Source organism: Haemaphysalis longicornis, unplaced genomic scaffold (assembly GCF_048455015.1).
Source record: "Haemaphysalis longicornis isolate Haplotype H1 unplaced genomic scaffold, Haemaphysalis longicornis Haplotype H1 scaffold_2, whole genome shotgun sequence".
Taxonomy (NCBI): domain Eukaryota; kingdom Metazoa; phylum Arthropoda; class Arachnida; order Ixodida; family Ixodidae; genus Haemaphysalis; species Haemaphysalis longicornis.
The window spans coordinates 227,796,470-227,822,864 of NW_027526295.1; the positions used below are offsets into that span (position 1 = coordinate 227,796,470).

A 26,395-nucleotide genomic window follows, 5' to 3' on the forward strand; every position below is an offset into this window, starting at 1 on the left:
AATCGCATGTCTCGCTTATTGGGGAGGATGAGGGAGGGGTGGGGGCGCCGTTTGAAGCAAACAGGACCAACCAACACGGACCAACCCGTCTTCACGCGATGTGAGTAAGAGGCAGCAGGGGCACGCGCTTTAGAAATGATCGCCCCCGCCACAACGGCCCGCCGTCACCCCGGCTTCGCGGCGCCACAATGGGCTGTTTTAAAATTGGCGCGATCAAGTGTGGCCGCGGCCGCTCAGACCGTGACGTCAGCGGAACGGTAGGTAAGCACGCCGCGGCTGCTGTGGGAGATGACCGTGGTACGCGACCGGGACACGCCAGTGTGTGTACACAGACTCCGCCAGCCGGGACCCATGTGCAATAACAGCCATTGTATCCTCGGCCCTCCAGAATAGGCAAGGGCGCACCCCCCGAAGCCGTTGCACGGAGATTGGTCTCTGTCATCAACGGAGACCGCCGCGGAGTGGCCTCCTCTTTCGTGCGGGTTGAGCATGAGATCAACCGGAACTTATCCCATGAAACCGCCAAGGTTGTAGAACGCGATGCCTCTCTAGTCTGGAGCTGGCGAGCGGTGCGCGTCGGAAATCGAAAGCGACGGCCTTTACTCACGCCTGCTCGGCTCGATTCAGTAAGCGTTTGTGTCCGTCCTCCTCCATTAACTAAACGTAAAGAAGGAAATAATCTTTGTAATTGTCGTCGTTTTCATATCCTCGATGCAGGGGTGGGTAAAACGGGGTAATTATCGCCCTCAACTCCTAGCCTCCGTGACCCCCAACGCGAGGGGACCGGCCGCGAAGGGGGCAAGTGTAATCCTTCAGAGTGACCACTAGCATCATTAAATAAAAGCTTTTAAAGCTTATTCAGTGGCTCTAGTGGCCACAACCATCTACTCCGATGTGCGCGTGCGGGTATAGCGGCAGCATTGCCTGTTGATCACAGCGGCGTAATGGCGAGAGGACGTCGTTTCGAAGCGACGCGGTAGTGTCATGCGAAGGCGTGTATTCTTGCTGGGGCGTCGCTTTGGAGGTAGGTAAGCACTGAAAATCGCAGGGAGGGGAGCCCTTTAATAGTAGCGCAAAGCGGGCGCAAAACAACGTGCACTGCTCCCCGTTGTTTTGCTGGTCGCTTTGCGCCACTGTTAGGGCTCTCCTCCCTGCGATTTTCACTACTTACCCACCTCCAAAGCGACACCCCAGCAAGAATACACGCCTTTGCATGACACTACCGCGCCTCTCCGAAACGACGCCCTTTTTAAGGAGAATTCGGACCCTTAGATAACGCTTGAGGAGGGTGACAAACGCTTTGCGGCAAAGCGAATTTCGCGGAACGTTTTGCCATAAAGTCAATATTTAGATAAAGCTGACTTTCGAGGGGCCGCGGAGAATTAATAAAACCTCGTTTAATTTGAATGAAATAAACTTTGATAACCCACTCGACCCCATTAGAGCCACAAAATACAATTTTTAACTGGGAAAAACGCAAAACATACTGAACAACTCGTAATTTGCACTCAGCGACGTCAGTAGTGGCGCTAAAAGGGAAAAGTGAAACCACAGCTATCACCGTATTGTATCAAATTATACGATAAAACGGAGCTAGATGTCCCACTTGAATCACACAGCCATGTTTCTTGGAGGTTAAGCTGGCCGATGGCCGCCAATCGTACGAACAATATGCTGTGACGTCATAAAGACACAACTAGAAAGTGGCCGATGAGTCGGCACTGCTTCATCCGTTTTCCTTACTATCTCCATTGCGAAACTCAGACACGAGAGGCTTGGAGGACGCGTTTAATTAGGACGCGACCTCGTTGAGGAGCCATTGTCAAAAAAATTGTGGTTGATTCCTGTCATAGGAATCGGTAAAACACGAAAGTGAAATGTGCAGCGAAATCTGCAGCTGAGCATGATTAGCGGGTCGACGGCTCTCTTGTGGGAGTGCTTGGCTCGCAGGTCACTTCGGCAAAGGTCATTTCCGTGACGAATATGACGCCAGTGAAATCTTGGTGTATCCCGGCATAAAACACTTTCGTGTTAAAATATAACACCCGAAAACGAACAACCCGAAGTATAACGTACTCTTTATTACAAAAGGTTGCTCCCCCGCAAGAGGACCCTGTGTGCAGAGGTGCACCCTTTACAGGTTGCTTGCTTTGTTGTACTGGCGTCATTTCCGTGACGGATATGACGTCAGTGAAATCTTCGTACATCCCGAAATAAAACCTTGTAGTGTTAAAAAAGTGATGACGGTGAAGGCGCGAGGCCTGGTGATGAAGGAGATGGTGCAGTTCTTGCATGTGACACGATGATGATGAGTTGCGAGACGGGAAGGACAACTTCAGCAGCAGGTAGGAAACAACGACTGTTCCAGTGCTCCCGCTATTTCTTGTGTGAACTTTGCGATAACATTATATCCTGACTATCGGGACAGAGCAGCAGTGTAATTTTTAATGAACCGAACTTGTACTTTGTCTTCATAGCTGCTTTAAAGCAAGGGCAAACATGCCCAGCGAGGCAACTGAGGAAGTGGTATACGTGTTCCTATCCATAAGTACACGGCTCTGTCCGCAACATGGCACACTGTGGTAGCGCCGAGAAAGAAGCTACCACAAAGCCGTTTCCGCAACGGTTAAGCAACGATGTCGGCTCGAAACATGCCCGCCATGTATGAGAAAATCGTATGCAAATCTTTGAAGGGTGGCGTGACGTCATAAGCGGGAGTGGGTTCGCGAGTGGCGTCCTGACAGGAAATGATGTCGCTTCCGGTTATATGGTTGCATCCATTTCTACATGTCATCTTCTCCCCCATGTTTTCATCGTCATGAAATAACAAAAAAAGAAGAGTAGAGCGAGATTATGAAATTTTGTTTTGAGTAAGTGCTGACGCAGGGGCGCCCGTCCGGTAAGGGACCTTAGTCGACGTGGGACCAGTACACGGACTCCTTCAGTGCGGATCCGGCGAAAGGCTGTCACCTCGCCAAATTTATGCTACACCCGGCCCGCCCGGCGTTCACCGGTGTAAATTAGAAGCAGTTGCAATTGTCATGAAAGTTGAATTTTTTTAACCAGTGTTCCTTAAGTGCATGAAAATATCAACGGTATGATAACGACATGCACACGTCATATCATTCGTGTGATTTTCTGTGCATATTGGTCGGACGACGACAGGCGAAGTGGTGCGCAAAACGATCGTTCCCGCAGGTAAAAGATGACCCCATCGACGCACGGCTCATGTGAAGGAAATTGTTTTGCTGTACTTTTTTCGTTTCAGTGTCTGGTTGTGTAACCACTATGGTATGCATGACTAGCGTGTTGACGCCGCGTACGAGCGCCGCTCAAACACGACTGCAAGCTCTGAACGTTTCGCAAAGTGACGCCGCCTTCCATAAGAATGTCGGGCTGGAGGGCTTCAGAATACTAACACCCGGCTAGAGCAATACCGAAGTCCAAAAGGCCTAAAAAACAGCAAAAAAAAAAAAAATGTACGCGTATTGTCTAAGCTTAGACACTGAAAACGACGCTGTGTTCTAGGAGCACCCTATTTACGCATAAGTAAAAGTACGTATAAAAATCTTGTATGTTGCGGCCTCCACAACTGGCTTCAACACGAACGCAACAAGGTCAACGTCATTACATAAGAAAAATAGAATACGTATAAAAATTAGTCGAACCACATGAAGCTCGATAGCACAGCTAAAATTATCGGGTATGCGTTTGAACAAGTGGACTTCAGAACAAAACGTGTCTAAAACAGTTTCCTTCCAGCCCAACGTTTTCCACTGTCCTTTTCACGCATCCTTGCTCCTCGAAATAAAGCTAGCAAAATACAGAGCTTCATATAATCGCCGCTTGCCTTCTTCAAACACAGGCTCCGTGACATCTGCGAGAGGGTGTGGCGCCGTAATGACGGGGACACGGAACGGTGCAAACAAAGGCACCGCAATCTCCGCACGCACGCTTGCGCGCGCAGCAGAGGCTGGCGCACAAAGCTGCAGAACTGGCAACGTGGGAAAACGATGTAATGCACACAAATTTTTCATAGAACGCCAGAGAAACAGCAAAATAAAGAACGTGAGAACAGACCCTATACACAGGAAAATGGCAAGCCCCCCCGCCAGCCTAGCCTGAAGGACACTTCGTTCTCCCGTGTTTTCGTTTCCGTAACACCTAGTGACTCGACAGAGAGGGATCGTGAGGGAGAAGGAAATAGAGGGGTGGAGAGAAGAACGGTAAGGTGTAAGGACGACTTCACGCCGTATTTAAGACTCTCGTCGAAAACGCCCCCGCGTCTATGCCGTTGGTCAACGCTCGTGAGACACAGAGCGGGCGGTTCTCTTGAACTTGGCTGCAGCCCAGGGATTTGCAAGAATAAGGAAACGAAATTCGCCCCACCAAGGTGATGTAAGACGGACGAATACGGGAGAAGGGCGGCGAAGCACCGCGCACTTTGACCGTCGCCTGCACGAGCTTGAGCGCGCTTGATGTATCGCGGGGAGGCGCGACAGAAAAACTCTTCAAAAATACGCGCTTTCTTCTCTCGTCGGCGGCTTTTCCCGTGACGAATACGCTCGGAGAAACGACGTGAAGGGTCGCTGACCCGAGGCAAAGAAGAAACTCTTCCGCGTGGCTGTCGTCTGCCGCCCGCTTCTTCCCGACGTCGTTTCAGTTTTTCTTTTTCTTGCCCACGAACCGAACACCACTAGAGGATCTGTAAATGAGCGCCGGTCTGTCGCCAAAAGAAGCACGCCAGAAGGCGAAGGGATGTACGTGTTTGCTGCTTCGAGAAGCTGCCACGCGCCGTTTCCGCACGGAGTGGCGCGACCGATAAAGCTCGCCGGCTCCGTCAATAGGCGCGCGGTGGTTTGTAGTACGCAGCACTCAAGATTTCTGCGCACGATAACGCAGTGTTTGACCCTGCTTTGTTCTCGTCTTCACGTCAAACGGGCGCGCTACTTGTCGTTTCCTGCCCGAAAGTCACGTAGGTGGCGACCAAGCAAGGGATATGTCAAAACGTACGCCCTTGAATAATAGTAATCGTCGTCATGACCTGCCGTAGCGTGGGAACCAGTATTGTGAGCGGCATCAGAACAATGCCGCTCCTCCTAAGAGATTGTAGAATGATGAGTGGGCCGTAAAGTAGAAGAACTCGCCGTTGTTCCACTTTCACAGCGTCAGGCTGCCGAAATAGCTGCATTCGTGATGGATGGTCTGCGCATACATCCAGTTGATGTACGTCCCAGCGGGGTATGCCCGCATACACATACATACATACATACATACATACATACATACATACATACATACACACATACATACATACATACATACATACGCACATGCATACACATACATACATACATACATACATACATACATACACACATGCATACGCACATGCATACACACATACATACGGACATACATACATATACACATGCATACGCACATGCATACACATACATACATACATACATACACACATGCATACGCACATGCATACACACATACATACGGACATACATACATATACACATGCATACGCACATGCATAGACACATACATACGGACATACATACATACACATGCATACGCACATGCATACACACATACATACGGACATACATACATACACATGCATACGCACATTCATACATACATACATACATACATACATACATACATACATACATACATACATACATACATGCATTCATAGGGTAACAGTACGAACAAAAGAGATTGGTCACGTCTTGGTGAAAGGTGTAATCAAATAAATGATTTCAATAACTGAATTATAATTGGGAATTTAAACAAACAAACAAACAATAAAAAATAAATAAAAAATTCAGTGCCCTTTCACTCTGTGAAGAAGGATGACCAGCGAACCTGTGGCCTCAACGTTAGAGTCGGCTTAGTGGCTAATCGCCATATAATTGATTTCCGGATAGTTAGAGTCGACTTGGTGGCTAATCGTCATATAAGCGAGTTTTAGCTGACCGTTTTTCACGGTCCGCTCCGCTCTGGTAGCAAGCGGGAGCGTCATTGCGCATGCGTGGCGCTCTTGGCCGCGAACGGCAATGGCTCCGGTTGCGCTGAGTGTGCCGCCGATACCGGAGCGGACCGTCGAACACGGTTAGCTAAAACTCTCTATTATTTGTTCCCGGATAGTCCCGGTAAAACAACAGTTACAGCCGTTTCCTGTAACCATGCTCCCTCCGTGGATGGTCACGTATTGACGGCAGACAGTAATTCTGTAAACTTTACAACTTCATTGCGAACTAATTATGACAAGTGAATGAAACTCGCGAAAGCGAAATGGTAGAGTCGTCTAAGCGCCTAATTGTATTTAATTTGTTTCGGGATACTTTCGATAACACAAGTGTTAGTGCCGCTTTACGTAAACACACTCTGTCCGTAGATGGCTACGCTCCGCTGTGCAACACACAATGTGGAAAGGCCAGCTTACAATAACCGAGCTTTATTCCCTAAAGTCGGCTTAATTTCTAAACACGGATGCATTGCGGGGACATTTCTTCAAAGGCAATGCAAGCCGTTTTATTTCTAAATATGAAGGCCGCAGGATTTTTTCTATTCTGTAATGAATTTTTTTCTATACGCTGAAGGTGTGTTGGTGGTGGTAACAAGCATTTATTTTATTTACAAGGGATAGAAAGACGTCATGTTACGCTTTAGCGTATTTAGGTGTGGCGCAGTTACACGATTACGGGGATTTGAGTGGGCGCCGCAAGGTGGCCTGTCACGTTACGCTCGCCTGCGATTCTTGCCTACATCGCTCTGTTGGATAGATCTGCAGCATACCAGCCATAGACAGCTCCGCTGTAATAAATTTCGTACAATGCATAATTGCGAACAAAAATAACTTAACGAGGCACTCAAATTCGTAGCTGCCTTACGTATACCCACAGAGGAGCGCATACCCGCAGGAAAGGATTGGCAAATTGTTCATAACACGAATCTAACAAAATAAAGGAAACTAAATAAATAAGTAATCTATATACAGAATCAATCAATCAATCAATCAATCAATCAATCAATCAATCAATCAATCAATCAATACATCAATCAATCAATGAATACATCAATTTAGCCGAAATTCACAGCCCCTGAATTTCTTTGTTTCCGCAGATGAGGCCCAGCTAATGTCAGCGACCTTAAGTTGTAAGCGATTCCTCGACGTTTATTTTTCCTGCATTTTATTTATTTTTAAAAATGCAGTGTGCTTGAATCCTGCAGTAGAAGCTAGTAGTAATGACAAAATTTTGAACTTTGAGTGGGAGCGGCGTCGAGGACGCCATCGTGATGGTTAAACGCTCCCGAGTCTGGAAGCCTATTGCGTACGTGTGCGTATTTAAAAGCGCATGATGCGTTCTCACAGAAATACTAACCGAATCAAACGGTTAGATGTCCATGCTTCTGTGCGCACGCTCTTACGTTAAAGGAGGCAGCATGCGAGAGTAAAAAATTTATGCAAACTCTGCAAGGGCGGCCAAGCAGAACCGAGGAGTCACGGGGGCCATTGGGCACGCTTTAAAGATTTTTCATGAGGCGCGATAAGCTTCCTAACTCGATCGAAAGCTAGCTGTATACCCGAACTTTCAACATAGCAAACTCAATGTCCGTGCGGCAGATAATCTGAAAGATTACCGTGGCGGCAAAACTAAAGACGAATGCACTGAAAAATGGATGGTTCACGGTGTCAGTATTTAGGAATCATGATATAACAGCGCAGGGAACGAGACGAGGAGAAGAAAGAGGACGAGGAGCGCTGCTCGTCCTTTCTGCTCCTAGTCTCGTTCCTTGCGCTGTTAGATCATGATTCCAAACCAACTGGCCCAAATTTCCCTTCCACTACTTAGGGCTTCTTCCGCTGCTGACTGTGTGCTTCTTCTCAGCATGAAACCAAAACAGTTATATTTTTTCTAGCTACAACTACAAAATTACTTGGGAAAATACCTTGGAAACATTCACAGCGACTCATTAAAGCTTTGCGAAGTGCCCACACAAAACGCTAATTGATTAATCAAAAAGGCGCGTAAGTGCGCCTGTTATTAGTTTAGCATCCGCAATGCACAGTAGAAAATCCAGCGTGTGTTATGTCACGGATTATGTCTGGCGGGAAGCTTATATTGGGTGCACATGAATGGGGTGGGGCACTTGCGCATAGGGTCATCGATACGTGCAACTGCATAAAGTGAATTGAAATAGTATACGTTAACGAAAGTTTCTTTCCACCGCTAAGTTAACTTCCATAGGCGTCGCGTATTGTCACCGCTTGTCGAAAATTGCCTCCATCTCCCCCCGAGGGAACCCTGGTGTGATGCGGCGCATCTGGGGGTTCAATTGGCGTTTCCATTAGGTTGAAGGAGAGGAGACCGCGGAGGAGAGTCGCGCATGCGCGCACATGCGCACCGGAGCAGCTGTTAACGCAGCCTTAACGCAGCGAAGCGCGCGCCAACCAAGCGCGCCAGCTGTCGTTATGCTAATGCGCCGGAGTGAGAGTGTTGCACACAGCTGTGGGAGAGGCGAACGGAGGAGGGCTGCGGACGGACGCCACCGCCGCCGCCGACGACGCAGGAGGGACATGCCTCAGAGCAAGAGATGCGCAGCATCTAAAAAAGAATATTGGGATGGATTGACTCCGGAGGAAACCGAACTGGCCGCCCTTAACAGGTCTTCCTAATTGAAGAAGTTGCAGCCAGATGTGAAAGCCTACATTACAGCCGTTTTTTTTGTTTTTTCGCATTTCTTTTCGTTCTTCCTGTTTCGCTGTTTGAGCGAGTCGGCGCTGCTCTGCTTTGGTTGCTCCCGCATCTCGGCGTTCTTGTTCCGCTTCGGGGCGGTACGCCCAGCTTCCTCTTTATGAACCTTCAAATGTTCGCGACTAGCGAAATAACTGTGGGTGAGGTGGCGCTGTCATCTGTATGATGTTTACAGAGACATAATTTACATTTCTGTGACGGGGAAACCCCTTGACCACGAAGTTCTCCCGTCGGCCATCCTGTAGAGCGCCGCCGGATTCGAGAAAGTTTCGACGTGATTTCGCCCCCCAGTGGACGACATGCGGTACCGCCGAGGCGCTGCCGAAGTACAGTCATAGACAAATGAAATGCGAACACAATATTATGAATCAGAACGCGCAAAATGGGCAAATACTGGTGGAAGTCGAATAATGGTTGACTATTGATTTAGTTGGAAAGCCATAGTTGATATATTGATATAGTTGGAAAGTTGGAAATACTGGCTGGTGGAAGTCGAATAATGGTTCACTATTGATATAGTTGGAAAGCCACGTTTCCTTATTTTGTTGTTGTAATTAGACCAAGCGTGAATTTGACTTGCATGGAAAGGAATATCGCTATTTCTGTGTTCTCGTTTATATTTTTGGGATAGCATTTTATTTTTAATGACTGTACACATAAAAAGCATGACGTGCTTCCTAATTAAGCCATTATTTAAGGTGTATAGTTTTATAGTCCCGTAGCCCACATTAGCAGCACGGCACACGTGCTGTTTGTAAGCTGCGCACTATGAAGTGAACATCGATACACAGTTACCCGGTGCTACAACTAATTTCTCAGATTATGAAATCAGCCTCGTTATATGCGATACTTCGTAAAAACGGCGATGACTTGCTCCCTATGCTCTGCAGAGGGAATCAAGAAACATTTCAAACAAAGCTATATTTCCAACAAAGCGATTTCATTATCACGAGGGTTTACTAGATTCTGAGTGAAAACCGCAAAGTTGCAAAAGAAACAACGGAAAAAAAATTAAAGTCGTTCTACTCAACGTGAAAGCTTTCGGAAGTGCAGAGCAGTGATTCGTAATAATGGGCTGTAGGGCCGTTATCCGCTCACTGCTACCACCCAAAGCAATTCAAATTTCCCGCCTTCGCAGTGCTCGCGAGCCCCCTGCCTGAAACTGCGCCAGCGGGAGTTCTGTTCTTTCTGTGCTTGCTTTTCCTCCCGCACGTGCCGGCGTTGCACTGCCACTTTTTTTCGATTACAATAATAAAAACCAACCCAACGAGCGTTCCTAACTAAATGAACGCGGGCGCTGCCGGCAAGTTACGTATATTTTGCCTCAAATGTACCTGCAGTTTTCTTGGCGCTAAACAAGGGGGAGATGTATGACAGGCGCCAGCGCTTCACGAGTTTCGAACACCTATAAACTATATAAACCGGTTGGCTTTCGAAGCCTCTGTGGGACGCCGCGACGACAGCCGCTACGACGGAACGCCGTGTGGCTCTACTTGGGTCCAGCAAGCGAGATCAAATCGGACGGCTGGTAATTCACATTTATAGGCGTCAACTGCTGGAACTAAACTCGTGCCCTGTCAGAACTCGGAGAGAGGGAGCAAAGTCGGCCCAAGAAAGAGCATATGCATCGAAGGTCGTCAGCACTACAGGGAAGCAAGCTGAAGCAGGCTGACATTCGCGCCTCGCCGCGTTGTGCCGTTCCGTGTAGTGGACGCTTTACCGCAAGGCAACAACCTCGTTTCTCCCGAACAAAGTGCCACACCTTGGCAGTACCCAGACGCAGGTTCACCGTACCTCAAGGAACAGCAGTCGACGGCCGGCGGGGCCGTCCCACGAATCCAAGCGTCTCCTGAAGCTTTTATCGTTCGCGCTTGATTCCGAGCACTCGACGCGAGCAGAGAACAATACACAACAGAGCAAAAACAAGGTAGCGAAACGGAGCAGACGACGCGGGAGGTGTCGTCTGCTGGCGCCGGACCGAGCAGACGACACGAAATCCGAAGGAGCGACCTGACGTCATCCCCAGTCGCGTCTGCATCCACACGTGATGTGCAAGGCGAGCTCCACCTTCCTGCGGCCGGCATGCAACCCACGCATCCGCTCCCGTCCGCGTACCAAGCGAGCCCGGCGCCAAAACGGAAAGAGGAGGGAGGGGGTGATGGTGCCGTGCGTTTAGGCCTATTTCTGCGGATGATTTTTTTCCCCCAAAGTTGCAACAGCGCGGTGAAATGCTGGAAAAAAAAAAAAAAAAAAACTCGAGTAAATGAGGCTGCCTAGAAGGCACAGCAAGTACTTATCTTTCGGTCGTACTTGGAAAGCTGCCCGAGCGTTTTCCCGCGGCACACAATCAGCACACAATGGAAATATAGCCGGTAGATAGATCTACAGCTTGAAGCGCATGGGGCGACCGTTTGGTAGCCGACGAGAGGGCTTTAATTAATTGTTCAATGACTACACAGATCCGTGAAGACTTTCACGTAACGGTTGTATAATAACGCATTTGAAGGGACAATGCTCCCTGAGAATTAAAAAATTCGGCCCAAAGTAGGGTGGAGCAGGGCAAGGTGAGAGTGTACAGTGCAGATGATTTTAATCGACCAGGTTTAGGGGAAATCCCCACGGTGGAGTAAGTTTATGCGAAGGAAAATCCTGAACCAGGGCGAATTTTTCTTCAACTTCGAAGTTTCTGAGAAAGCTTTGCGGCTTTTCTTAGTGGCCGTACAGCTGAATTGATGGATTTATCTGATTGTGGGGTTTAACGCTCTGACGCAACGCAGGCGATCAGGTGCGCCGTAGTGGAGGGCACCGGATTAATTTTGACCACCTGGGGATCTTTAACGTGCACCAAAATCTCGTACACACGGGCGTTTTTGCTTTTCGCCTCACCAGAAAAGCGGCCACCGCGGCCGGGAATCGAACCCGTGACCTCGTGCTCAGCAGCGGAACACCTTATCCACTGAGTCACCGCGGCGGGGCTGCGTTAAGGTGGATGCCAATTTTTTTTTCTTCCCTTTGCAGTGTAGACGATTAATTGCACCATTAAATCGAGCGCGAAGAAAAACGGGCGACAGGAGAAATTCACAGGAACCCGCCGTGGTGGCTCAGTGGCTAAGGCGTTGTGCTGCTGAGCACGAGGTCGCGGGCTCGATTCCCGGCCGCGGCGGCTGCTTTTCTGATGGAGGCGAAAAGTAAAAACGCCAGTGTGTGCGAGATTTCGGGGCACGTTAAATATGCCCACGTGGTCAAAAATAATCCGGAGCCCTCCACTACGGCGCGCCTCATCGCCTGCGTTGCGTCGGCACGTTAAACCCTATAATCAATCAATCAATCAATCAATCAATCAATCAATCAATCAATCAATCAATCAATCAATCAATGAGAAATTCACAGGACGAGAACTTGTCCTGCCGTCCCGAGTTTTTCCGCGCTCGTTTTCATGTACCGTACCAACTATCCCGTCGGTCGTAACTATGACGATTAATTGGTTTTATTTATTTATTCATCAATTTGCTACCCAGAAATACAAGTTCCAAAAGCTATAGGATTGCGCACGTAAACTACATTTTATTTTCAATAGTTTCATCTACGGCCTTCACAAGTTAGTACTGGCGGCCTCATAATTTACATCTTTATTGCCGATACCCGCTTCTTTTCAGTGTCGAATGTTTTAACGCTCAAGACAGGCAATTCCTGTAAATGCTTTATTATACAACCGCCCCACGAAAGCCATCATAGACTACTGAACGTGTATCCCAGTGTCTTAGGCCGACGCAATTTCCTGCCTTCACCGACAAAGGCAACAGAAATTCCCTTCCATTTCCTTGTGTCGTTGTGTCTGCAGCATGCAGCAGCCGTTTAACGTGCCGCTCTGTCATATATATATATATATATATATATATATATATATATATATATATATATATATATATATATATATATATATATATATATATATATATATATATATATATATATATATATATATATATATATATATATATATATATATATCCCGGTCTTACGTTCTCGTGTTTGTGCGGCGTAGTGTCGCAATAGTTTTAGAGAATGGACAAACCTATTATTGTGACCGACGTCGATGAGCAGTAACAGCGTTTAAGCGACGCTAGGTTCACGAAGTGATGACTAAAGTAGAGCCTGTTCGAGATTTCGGCGCACATTAAAGATCCCCTTGTGGTCAAAATTAAGCCGGAGCCCTCCACTACAGCACGCCTCGCCGTATGTGTAGCGTCGGCGCGTTAAACATTACAATCAACCAAATCTTAACTAGGGCCCGAGCGGAGCGGTAATGGGAGTGTAAATTTAGGATAAATAGAATGAAACAATGATAAAAGCTCAAGAAGACGAAGAATATACGCACAAAAATACAATCACAACGTCCATGAGAGGAAAACGGAAAATAATAAGGAACAACACAACCAAGAAAAACAGGAACGGCGGTCTCCACGCACGAGTGCTAACGCTCGCATTCACTTTCGTGAAACATCTGTCAACTTTTTGATTCATTACTTACCCGTCATCCGTGAAAATAGCGCAAACCGAAATAGGTTCTGATAATTCTTCGACTCACTCCTTCGCTCTAGCTCTTCCACACGCGGCTGCTAAAAATGCGGCTTTTATGTAAATGAGCAACACGCTTGATTTTGAAAACTGGATAGACTGGATAAAGATTCAAGTAGGAATCGTCGCGCAATTTTTTTGCAAGACTTTCTTCGTCTCTAACCCCTCGTCGAGCAAACCAAATGTCTTCAATCGAATTCGATTTGCTCACCAACCCTGGCGCGTTCCTGAGGGCCTAGCTGAAGGTGTTAGACTGCCCCAGCCCCATGTTAGAATCTCCCTTTGTCAGCCAGCAGCGGCTGACAAAGGGGTATTCTTCGTCTGTTGTTCGCGACTCCAATGTTTGCTTACGTTTCGCTGGGTATCAGGCACGATACAACATATTTGCTTCCTGGCGCCGGGGCTGAAGAAGAAAACAAAATTGCCGAAGCTCCCATGTAGGAATCGTCCGGTTTGTGCTAAGCCGTTCCGCCATACACCGAGCCCTTAAAGTCGGCTTCACTACATACATAACTGGATTGCTGAGAGGACATTTTCCAGGGGCAATATAACCGATATTACAACGAAGCAAGGAGACCCGAGGGCCTTTTATTAAATACTTCCGTATTCGACCTGATGTATCCTAAAAAAGCGGTATATAGAACACCCTCTAAAGTCGGCTTCACTGCTTCACACAAATGCACTAGTGGGAGTGCTTTCTTTAGCAATAAATTGGTCTTACAGTGAAATATTTTTTTTAAAGCGATCTTTATAGGGGTAGGAGCAGTGCAGGCCGGAGGCACAGTTGTTGCAAGAGCAACTTGCTAAGATGCGCGCAACATGCTCACAACCGGCACCCTCTTCTCCTCCCTCTTCTGTTCAGAGCTTGTCATTGCCTTGACCTACGCTTCGCGCACATTTAGCACGTGCCTGATATGGATCGTGCGATTACAAGCCATGCAAGTGCGTTTTTAGCAAATCAATTTCCGAGAACAAAATGTAGTTTCGCATGTCGCATGTCCCTGCTGAGGTGATTAGTGCACGCATTAACGCGCGCTGTATATAGTTTCTGTGCAGATCTTGCGGATGGTTTTACGTCTGCATGCGCGTGGATGTTTACGTGCGAGGTGAATGAGAACACTGCACGTGTTATGTGACTTGCACGTGCTGTGTACACATCAGTTAACGGAGTACCTCTGGGACAGTTCTTTTTTGTTTCTCACATCCTCTATGCATGCCTACGGGATGCATCATGCATATTGCCTCTGTTGCAGATGCGGACGCCTAAAAAATGAGCCTTACCTTCCCCCAACTTTCTTTCCTAGCTTACTAAAAAATTCTGTTTCTATTGAATGGACCGAGCTTCGTCGGGCAAGCGAGAGAATGAAAACAAAAGACTATTATAACAGCGGTTACGTTTTTCCTGCATACGGTCGTGCACAATCGTGCCTTGGAGTAATTCAGCATTCGTAACAACGACCCGTGATAATAACTCAGGCCCGAGCACATGGAAGGACCGAAAAGCACCAAGTGTCGAGCTATTGGTCTTTCTAGACCCGTTGAAATGCAGTGGGTCAGCCCGGGTGCAATGGACGCGGACGGGCCACGTTTTGCAATTACGCTCGTCTACCGTTGGCGCGCAATTAGAGAGAACGATGAACCGAAACCGTTTAAAATATACCAGCGCCCAGAATGACATCAAAGCGCGAGGCTGACACTAATTTTTCCAGTTCGAGCTTTCGCAACCCAGCAGATGAGGGAGTGCGCAACGCGCCCAGACGCGCCTCGAGCTCGGACAAAGCGCGTCCCCTTCCAGCAAAAGACGTTTGCTTTGGCAGGACTCGTCGCCTCGAGGTGAGCTTTTAGCCTTCGGCGAAAGAAATAAACGCTGGCACGTCTCAAGGCGGTCTCAAACGGGCTTCGAGCTGCAAGGGAAGCCGCAGTCGGCGAGAAATTTGAAATGAAGCCCCACAAACAGGCTCCCAAAAATGACGCCAGGGCGAACGCACTGGATCTGGGACGGCGCAGATTGCCTCTCTAACGCCCGGGTACACAGCGCGAGGAAAAAAAGACGAAGAAAACATGGCAAGCAAATAGGGGTGGTCGGTAAGGCGCGAGTTCGTGACTGCGTTGTTTTTGAGCCCCCAATGGCCGGCACGCTTTTCATTTGTACGTTTGTCCTTTTAATACGCCTAGTCAATGGCGCCCTGGCCGGCGGTATACATCCAAGGGGAGCGGTGGAGGAAGGCGCGGGACACCATATGGGCGCAATAAAGACCGCACAGGTGGACTAAGCCGTAGCTGAAAAGGACGCCTACCACATCGCGCAAACAGAATCCTCTATGGACATGCAAGTGGGGAACGCAAAACACCGCCTATATCGGAAGGCCTATTAAATGCAGAGCCCTTTAGGGGCTCGCCTTGTCGTCGTAGCTCCCTCGCTGGACCTAAGTAGAGCGTTCCGTCGTCACGGCGTAACCCAGAGGCTTCGAAAGCCAAGCGGTTTACATAGTCATAAACGTTCGAAACTCGTGAACCGCTGGCGCTTGTCATACATCTCCGCGTCTCTTAGCCTTAATAAAGTGATTTCTCTCTCTCTCTCTCTCTTAGCGCGCAAAGAAAACTGTAGTTACATATGAGGCAAAATATACGTAATTAACCGGCACCGCCCACGTTCGTTTAGGAACGTTCGTTGGGTTGGTTTTTACGATAGTAAGCAAAAAAAAAAAATTGGTAGTGCAACGCCGGCACGTGCGGGTGCAAGCAGAAAAAGAACAGAAAAAGCAAGCAGAAAAAGAACAGAACTCCCGCTAGCGCAGTTTCAGGCAAAAGGCGCGCGCGCGCTGCGAAGGCGGGAAATTTGAATTGCCTTGGGTGGTAGCAGTGAGCGGATAACGGTGCTACAGCCTATTATGGCGAATCACTGCTCTGTACTTCCGACAGCTTTCACATTGAGTGGAACGGCTTTAAGTTTTGCTCACTCCTCGCTTCTACTCATCTCACAGACACATAGTCTACCTCACCCACATTTTTACAATCCTGCCACAAGCTTGTACAATCCTGCCAAGAGACAACAGTCGACGTTTCTTTACTGTCTAACTGTTTAGTTAAGTGAACTGCCAGCTCGCTCTTGAGGGGGAATGAGTTTTACAAACGTTGGGAATACTTCGTTCCTACGATTACCCTTCCTACAAACTTTGCGCCGGACTTACGTTTAGCTTCCCAACAAACTCAGCCAAAACGGCATCTACCGCGCCGTGAAATAAAGGTATTAGTATCGGCCACATATAAGTCTGAATACGGCCGATCACTTCTCTGTTGCCGGTGTTTCTGATGCAAACATTGCGTTGCCGGAACTAAAGAGAGCGAACAGAAAATCAAATTGTGGGTGTTTTACGCGCCGAAGCTACACCGCTGGAGGGTTCAGAATTAATTTAGATCACTTGGGGATCTTTAACGTGTGCCGAAATCATGACACACGGGCGTTTTTGTTCTTCGCCTCCACCGGAAAAGCGGCCACGGTGGGGAATAGAACCCGCGTACTTCTAACGAGAGAACCAACACTGTTCACCTAACTAGCATGCTGGCTGACCACGCGCCAGCGGGCTGCATTCCCCAACGGCGCTCGGTAGCTTCCGCCGGCCTAAATTTCCAAGCGCCGTAGGCCAGTTTATCCGACCGTTCCTTCAGCGGCCCAGATCAGCGGCGGACTGCGATCAAGCGGGTCGCGACCAACAGGTCACGGCCCACGTGAGATCCCAATCGAATTCGTTCAGACAGAGACATAACGAGTCGCTTCGCTGCTCCGTCACAATCGACGTGACGGCTTCGTGCGCCCTTAGAACAACTCGCAAGCGGCTTGACGAGCGTACAAGGGGCCTCAGTGCCAGCATGTGTTCTCAAGTTTATTGACTCCCAATTGTAATCCAATGCGACGATGAAGTCGAGTGCTTTGCGACGCCATGGCACATACCATTCTTCAATATAACCCGTGTATTAATTGGCTGTACAGCACCGCGCAAGCAAAACTTCGTGTACACAACGTGCCCACAATTTTGCATGCAAGTCTTTGTTTTTTAACCTTTTAGTTTTTATTTTTCTAAAATTCTGCACACCTCTTTCGGTGGTATCTGGAGATGAGAGTCGCGGTTTTTTTCGGGCTTCAGGTTCACCGGATCTTTTTCTTCCGTGCAATTACTTCATTCAGCGCACTTTCATTCGAAGTGCTTGTGCTTCTAATTTGCTATCTTGTTCAGGTAGAGACTATCATAAAAGATAGCCAGTAATTGTTAATTGGTACAAGTAGTTGACTGTTAATTTATATTGTTACGAGACGTGGCGGACAATACCCATGGAGCCAAGGTCCACCATCAACGATGATGACTTCGAGGTGGATTAAGCTGCGTGCGGATTGCAGAAAAAGCGGGCTTCATTATAGCCGCTTGTACATAGATCGTCTCATCTTGTAAATACATCGCTTCATCATCAACCATGAGTCGCGTCATCTGCTCTGCCGCCATCTATTATTATTATTATTATTATTATTATTATTATTATTATTATTATTATTATTATTCCCAATAGCTACCGCTGTTCCATGCGTACAGTCATAAGGAAGTTGGAGTCACACTATATACAGCTCCCTGACGGTTAAGCGAGAGCATTTAAAATCGGATTACGTAGGTGCAACAAGCTCGATAATCGTCTGTTTGCCCCTATAGTTACTGATACTTTTCTACTATGACCGAATTTCGCAATAAGTGATTTAAAATACAGTTGTCAATTTCGGACATTTTCGGATGTAACCAAAGGGTTCAGACCCTGAGGACAGGTGGTTACTGCTCTCCATAGGCGCATGAGCGAGACGAGTCTACTGAAACGTAACTGCGCGCATGCGCGTGGACGCTGTACCAGCATCCGGTTCCACACCAGGAGCCAAAACGGTGTTTGCTTCAAGCTTTTCAAGGATAATGATTTAGTTCCCGTCGCCGAAGTTTCCTCTGAGCCCAATGCTACCGAAAGCGTGCAGCCAGGAATTTTCCTCACAATTCACTGAAAGCAAGGAGAATAGAAAGTATATCTCAGTAGCAAAATACGGTATTTTAATGAGCACCCATATACGAAATTGTCTGGCTTGATCCTCCCAAAAATCACGCTTGCAGCGGATCGCAGAACCCCGACGCCGGTGAAAGGCTGATGTCCTTAGGAAGCATAGTCGGCGGGATGAGGTTGGTGGTAGAACCGCGGAAGTGATGCGGATGCAGCGGATAAGGTGTCGGCACCTCACGCCAGACAGTTTCGGGCCCTTTTCACTCCCTCTTGCCCCCTCCCGAAAAACCTCATCGCATCGCATCGCAGCGGAAGTTGACGTGGTTTTCTTTTCCTACATAAGATTTACGTTATACTCTTACAGGCATGTTTGTGAGCATCTACCTCTTATTTTCGTAGGCAAGCGCCTAGTGAGCTCGGTCCCACAGAACTCTTCTAGCTAATCTGCCACAGTTGCATAATGAAGAATAGGAAGTCCCGTTGCTAGGCCGCGTTCAGTGAATAGTGCGAGCCCGAGCTCGAAACTTGCAACGCCGCTGTTGTGTCCCACTTCAAGCTATACCACGACAGTGCTGCTAATTACGTATTCGCTACATTCACAGATATGTAATACAGGAAGGGCCGACAAAGCAAACGTCACCGAAGAAAGAGAAGCCGACCGGGCGGAACGCATCTACTTGTGAACGCACTTCACAGTTGGCATCACTTTTTCTCTCGCCTGACATTGCCCATGTCCCGACACAGTACTGCCTACAAATTTGCATATTTGCACCAATACGTAAAATATTTCGTGTATTCGCGGTTTAGGTTTAATACTGGGATCTTTAATAGGGTTTCAATAACCGCTTTTCATTTGCAAATTAGCATTCGCTTGGTAACTTGACGCAACGAGTAGGCAACGTTGTATCCGTATCGCCGAAGAACCGGCGACCGGGGTATCGCCGCTATCGCAGCCGCTAGCAGTCAAGAGAGAAAGCTCCGGGGGTCGCGACAGCTAAATTTGTCGACGCAGCAAGCATCATCGCCGCGACAGTGTTGCTTTTCGTTGATCGAATCGGCGCGTCTGGAGACAAAGGAAGGGCCAACATTACTAGAATAGCTTGGGAAGGGCCGCCAGCCCGTGTTAGCATAGCAGCGGCGACGAACGGCTCGCCGCCTCTTTATCAGGCGTCAATATACTCGACCTCCTGCTGCCGATACTGATTAGCCGGAAACACGTCAAACAATGAACGATAGGCTTTAGACCGCCCGTCGTAGCTTCCGAGGAAGAGGATCTTCAGATAAAATAGTGTGTTTGGAAAATTTCGACGTTCACCGGTGGCTATCAATCCTCACTCCATCTCCGTACGATGTGACGGAACGCAACAGGTGCTCGGAATTCGCATTCGCACGGGCAAAGCAAAGCAACTTTGGCTTTCCTGCATTTTGTCTTCTTTTTTTTTACCTCGCACCAGTCTACTGGATTACACCAAGAAAAAAGTAAGCCCAGTAAAAATATGATATTTGAGCTTCAGGAAAATGACTGATACATTATCAATACTCGCTTTGAATTGAAAACTACAAAGCTGCACTTCCTACTGCCTATGTTGCACAATGCTTTGTTTTTTTCTCGTGAAATTAAGTGCACGTACAAGAGCACAATTTCTCGCGCGAAACTCTCAAGCGGGAAGCTTCATTTCAGCGTCAGACAAGATTAAACGAAATGCAGAATTTGTGCGGCAAAACTTTAAGACGAACTCACTATGCGAGTTTCTCATCTCGCTGCCTCACTGGAGAGCTTAATAAATAATAAGCCGCAATTTCCCTTTCGCTATTCGTCGGGGCTATTTGCTAATAAAACGGCAGGAAGCATAAAGAAAGTCACACAAAAAGAACGCCGGTACAATCAGTACTCAACGCACTACACGGAGCTAATAGGAGAGCCCACGTGCTGGCCTCGGCGCGAGATCCGAGTGACAGCAAATTGGAGGCACTCACAGCGCGGCCGAAGTCGGGTGTGCTCGTCGCAGAGGAAACCGAAAGGCGGCCAGCTGCGCTTCGCTCCCACGGAGAGGTAGTCCAATCCGGGACAGACACCACGGACGTCGTCGGCACAAGAAATAGCCTCCGCCCAGCACACAGGCGCGGCGGCACAAACTTTGCGGAGGCACTCGAGTGAGCGCAGACATGAACGGCCCAGGTGCGCGCTCTTTCCACCCGTCGCCGCCGCCAACAACGGGACACGCAAAACACACAACACGAACGCTAACGCCGCCTGGCTGTCAGTTGACACAGTTCTTCGGACACGGAGACAGCCGGCGAGTCCCGCAGGACGCCCTATTTTTGAAGCGTCGTGCGCGGTTGTGAACCTAGCGCGGAGAGCTTGCCATCTGGCGAAAATGCGCTACACTACTTGTATGGCTTGCTAGCCTTGCCGCCACTGATGGCGCTAAGGGTGGTGAATGTGTAAGGTTATTCGATTCGCGCTTGCAGTAAGGCATCGTATGGATTTTTCAGGGGCTCTTCAACTCCCATTAAGAAATTTCAGTTTTGTACTAGTTTATGTCATAAATACATCGTCGTAGCCTCGTAGGTGCCAGGAAAATCACGCTCTGTTGTTTCTCTGCAGTGGCGCATCTACGGGGTGGGGGGGGGGGGGGGGGGTGTTTGGGGGTTGTAACCCCCCCCTTCCCCCCAGGGGTCCGTCGACCCGAACCCCCTCCGCAGGCCTCTTCCCCCGAACCGATGGTTCATTGTAGGGTATAACACGCCGAAGCAACGGAGGCGATGAGGCGCACCGTGTGGAGGGCTCCGGATTAATTTTGACCACCTGGGGATTTTTAACGTGAGCCGAAATCTCGTACAACACAGGCGCACCGTGTGGAGGGCTCCGGATTAATTTTGACCACCTGGGGATTTTTAACGTGAGCCGAAATCTCGTACAACACAGGTATAGTGCCTGGAATATAGGCACTATAACACAGGTGTTTTTGCTTTTCGCCTCCTTGAGAACAGCGGCCGCCGCGGCCTGGAATCGAACCCGCGTCCTCGTGCTCAGCAGCATAGCGCTTTAGACACTGAGCCACCGCGGCGAGTTCTTCCACCGAACCGAAACCGGAGTTCCCCGAGCGAAGTGTGTAGTCTTGGAAGCTTTTATTATTGGACATTCGTAGTTAATTCTCGAGGAAGAATATTGCTTGACCGGTATTAAAAAATAAAAGAAGAAAACAAGAGCACGAGCTTTTAAGACTGTGCGGACCAACTTGCGTATAACTTGAAGGAGTTCAAGAAAAAAGAATGAGAAAAATTTTTAGTGACACAAAAATTGTCGGGTGTCCGTGGGTAGGAAATTTCTGAATAGTTAAGATTCCCTGGAGGGTTTAGATAGTTCCGTAGCATCCCCTCCAACCGCGATGGCTAAGTGGCTAAGACGTTGCGCTGCTGAGCACGAGGTCGCGGGTTCGATACCCGGCCACGGCGAACGCTTTTCTTATGGAGGCGAAAAGCAAAACGCCCGTGTGTACGAGATTTCGGCGCACGTTAAAGATCCCCAGGTGGTCAAAATTAATCCGGAGCCCTCCACTACGGCGCGCCTCATCGCCTGGGTTGCGTCGACGCGTTAAACACTACAATCATCAGCCTTCCTCCCCCCCCCCCCTCCCTTATGGTGTACCTCACACCCCACGCTAAACCGCAATTAGGGCAATTTTTGTAAGGCCAAATTATACCACTTTCTGAACTTTTGTGCTCAACTTCCGTCACGACATTTGAAGCATTCGTTGTCTTTAAAAAAAAAAGGGGGGGGGGGGCGGTAAAATTTGCCATAGGATGGGACGCAGTATTGTCAAACTTGCCTTCTGACTTTAAACCAAATCTAATGAGATCAAATCGATTTTTTTATTTCATTTGAAAGCTTAAACAACCGTTTTTTTTTTCTTCAATACTGAGCACTGTACGAGCCCTCCCTATCCCGTTGAATAAAGAAGGTTCGGTTATCCTTTATATGTATATCGCCTGAGTTTGTAACATTATAGTGAGGAAACCGGCAACGTTTTGTGAGCAGTTAGAAAAATCAGTGAACACGGATAACAATGAGGTTGTGTAGGATAGGCTTTCAGGAATATGGGTTAACTTGACTGCTCAGCGCAAACTGTTCCAACGTATACGAACAGATTTCGTTCACTTGCAGATAGAACGAATTAGAGTAAACTCTCGTGTTCAGGCGCATTTCAAGTTTGGGCTATATCTTTGTTCCTTGAAACTGGCTTCGCCATGCAAATCGTATTTTACAGTTAGCAGATCGGTGAACAGCCTTTTTTTTTAATCGCCTATAGCAGCGCATAATAGCTGCGAAGCCCTCGTTGCGTTTGCTATCGTTCCCTGTTGTTGAGAACTACATCGGCCCTGAAGGCCCCCGCTTTACATAGAAACGCATATAGCTTGTATTTGCGCGCCGACCGACCGGAAGAAGGGGCTATTACTGGGTGAGGAGACCATCCTGGCCGAGTGTCGCAGGGGCTAGGGTATCCGCGTTGTAGAAGATTCGACACCCCCCGTGGGATTCCGCTTATGGTCAAAACATACAAAGAGTCAAAAGGTCCAAACAGTCAAAAGATTCAATAATCACGTGACAGCCGAGTCAAAAGATCCAATGGGTCCAAAGGCCCAATGTGGGTCGAAAGGTCCAAAGAGTCAGAAGCTTGAACGAGTCAAAAGGTTCAAAGCGGGTAAAAAGATCCAAAGAGTCAGGAGATCCAATGGGTCAAAAGGTCCAATAATTTCGAAACCGCGTCAGAATGTCCAATGAATTATGGGAACCTTCGGAGCCATGGCTAGGATATGGAAGTTATAGACTACGTCATTTTATTGTATTTTGTTTTGTTTTGGCTCCCATATCTTAACTTTTCCTTCTAAATGTTGAAGCTATGCACTTGGTGCTCCTAATTAAGCCGTGGCTAATTTGGACATTATGAACAACACAATTCATCAAGCTTGTTTTTATTTCTTATTATTTTCTCGGGCTGTTCTCTTTTCTCGTTCCCCTGTCGTTGGATACAATAACATTAGAATAATTTGGTAGTTATTGCTTGTGTACTTCAGTGATGTCAACCGGCCACGACCCCACGTCACTCATATTCGCCTACGCTGTGCTGACTTGTATGGTTGCTGCTGAAAATATTCCGGACTTATTAAATGTTCTTGCATCTTGTTAATAAAAGTCAACATCCATCAAGTAAATGACCATTTTATGATTCATGATTATACCCACACAAAAAAATCAAGACTTCGAATATCAGTGCTACAATGCTACACCTTGGGAAGCTCGCTACTAGGTTTCCAGGCGATCTGAGTTGAAAAACGTCAGGCTAACCTTGCCGCTAGTCGCTGTCCGCATTTCTCTTTTTTTGACACTTTCGGTAATGTAGTGTCAACCTCTGCTTGAGCGGCTTCGCTTCCATAGGTGACTTCTCCCTTTTGTGCAGCTAAAGAGGTACGGTGGTGGGGAGCTGCTGAGGATATTGGTCTCGGATAAGAACAAAGCCACGGCCAAATTATGACCAGTATACTTTGAGGAAGAACAGCGAAAATGACAAATGAGCTCTCCTTTCAGCAAATTACATCTATGTATGTTCCAGAAAGCATTAAAAATGCGTTTGGGTATTTGAAATCACAAACACACTAAACACACAATTTTCCTGGAGGGAAGGGGGGGGGGGGGGAGGGGGGAGGGGACGCCGGGACGGAAACGTCCGGCGGGGTAGAGATGGTGCCCTTGGTAACGCATTGCTAATTAGGCATTACGTGCGTTGAATTATCAGCATAAAGAAGAGCACATGGATGCAGAATGCCAAAAAAATACCAAGCTGTTTGTCATTCAGTTAGAAAGCGACTGGTTCCTTTCCTCAGCGAAGGCGATCAATTACGCAGCTGTTATCACATGTACTCAAAAGTGGAAAAAATTGTTACTTTTACTGATTTTTAAACAAAGATATGGTGACAATAAGCCGCTAAAAAGAAAACGATAGATGCAACAATAATATCGTAACAAAGGCACGATACTTCCGGCCACTATTCATTCCGCAGATAAAGAGTGCTTCATTTGGTAATGCCGCATAACATTTTCACTGCGTTAAAATAACGCAAAATTACGAGAAAGAACACGTGTAGTAAATAGATACGCTTTTTGTGCCTGCAACTGCCACGACGTACACATGTTGCTGCCTAGAACGCGCGCTTGAGTTGGTTTTTGTACCGAAAGCGCCGTGTACCGAAAGGCCCTGAAACAGAAATGCCCTTTACTGAGAAGACCGGAGCCGGTAAACGGCATTGTTAATGTGCGCTTAACCACTGAAATAATTTTCCATACCCGTGACGCAAAAATACTTTTGCATGAGAGCAACAAGCTTATACTTGAAAGATAAACTAGCATATGGCTAAGAAATTGGTGCTTAGAAAGAATGAATACGCTCCTTGTATGGAAAACGAAGAGGTAACGGTGACAGTCTTTACCCTTTGCAAACAAAAGTGCACCAAGGTGCACTTGACTTGAAAAGCGTCTCCCCGATTGCGTGAGGAAAATGTGTGCAGAAGGCGCTTTTTTAATGGCCGGGTCGAAACAAACCAAAGCCCTGTCCGCCGGGTTCACGGGGAGCAGCTGCCGGCGCCGGGGTCTCGCTTCAGAAACGCTGCCGTCCGTCGTTGGTCTCTTAATTACTCTGGGACACCTTCATTATCAGCTATGTTCCGTTTTGTAGTCCTGCTCTCTTGACTTTGTTCTCATTTCATGTAATTGGTGTTTTGTTTGAAATTTGTATGGGTTGAAGGTCTGCTAATGTGATTAGTAATTAGACCAGTTAACTTTAAAAATACTAAAACTTCTCGACTGTTTCGCTGCCGATCACCAGAATGCAAGGAAGCCATCGAGAAACATGCTCAAACTGTTAATGAGCAACTTGGTGCTCTCATTGCGCAGGTTAGCTCACTCGCACAGATCATGGCACAGTGCCAGCAAACAAATACGCTCATACTGAACCGCCTTGACCACTTGGAAAGTCAATCAACGCCGTCCCTCAGCCGGTCATCTCGGAAAGAAAAGCCGTACCAACGACTAACCACGACAGACACGGCAGACAAGGACCTCTCTACGTCCCTCCATGGGTAGGCAGGATGCAGGAACGCCCAAAGAACTCATAATCTGGCAATGGAATTGCAGGAGCATAAAAAACAAGATTGGCCTACTCCAGCAGTACATTCAATCAGTGTCCACTGCACCCGACGTCATTGCGCTTCAAGAAACCAACGCACACGCTAGGCTTCCAGGATATATCACACATGAAGACTCAAAGGGGTTTAATTCTTGCACACTAATCAAGAAATCCATCACTGCCATACACCACGTCATAACACAAGCAGAACAAACTGGCATCCTCACCGAGCTCATCCCGAGGAAGGTACGCAAGGGGAAAAGCCTGTTTGTCCTGAATGTCTACTTCCGACCAAAAAATAAGCGAGATTGCGTTGACCGCATAGTGCAACAAGCAACTACCACCGCGGGCTCCAATCCCCTCATTGTCCTTGGGGATTTCAACGCGGCCCACCCCATATGGGGATACCGATATGCGAACAAGAGAGGCAATGAGCTCCTCCGCTGCGTGGGTGAAGAGGGTTTGGTGCTACTTACGGACTGCAGTACGCCGACGCGAATGGGCAACAGCGTAACTCACGACACGTGCCCGGATTTGACTTTTACTAAAAACGTCAACCACGCCACATGGGTGAACCTGGAGGAGAATCTAAGTAGTGACCACTCAGTCATTTCAACGACCCTTTACGGGGAAGAATATCGAGCACCCCTAGGCGGAGTTCGAATAACGAACTGGGACAAGTTCCGCGAGCGCAGGGCTGAGCTGCCTAGCTCCAAGATAGAGGATATCAACACCTGGACGCAAGCGCTACGAGCTGATGTAAAAGCCACAACGCAACAGCTAAATACCACTACACAGGTTCCGCATATAGACACCAAACTACTCCAC

At 47.9% G+C, this 26,395-nt stretch overlaps 1 protein-coding gene across 3 annotated transcripts in view; it reads right to left on the minus strand.

Annotated features, from left to right (window-relative positions):
* The window catches only part of LOC144170045 (uncharacterized), a 184,630-nt gene extending 164,017 nt beyond the window's left edge, over positions 1 to 20,613 (minus strand). Inside the window, exon 1 of one of the 3 annotated variants that reach the window (XM_077699559.1) lies at positions 20,361 to 20,613. The gene's annotated coding sequence lies outside the window, so the exon portion shown is untranslated. Of the gene's footprint in view, positions 1 to 10,571; positions 10,705 to 20,360 lie in introns of those variants that run through there. The other 2 variants (XM_077699556.1, XM_077699558.1) reach the window with 2 other exon arrangements.
* Positions 20,614 to 26,395: the final 5,782 nt, after the last annotated feature.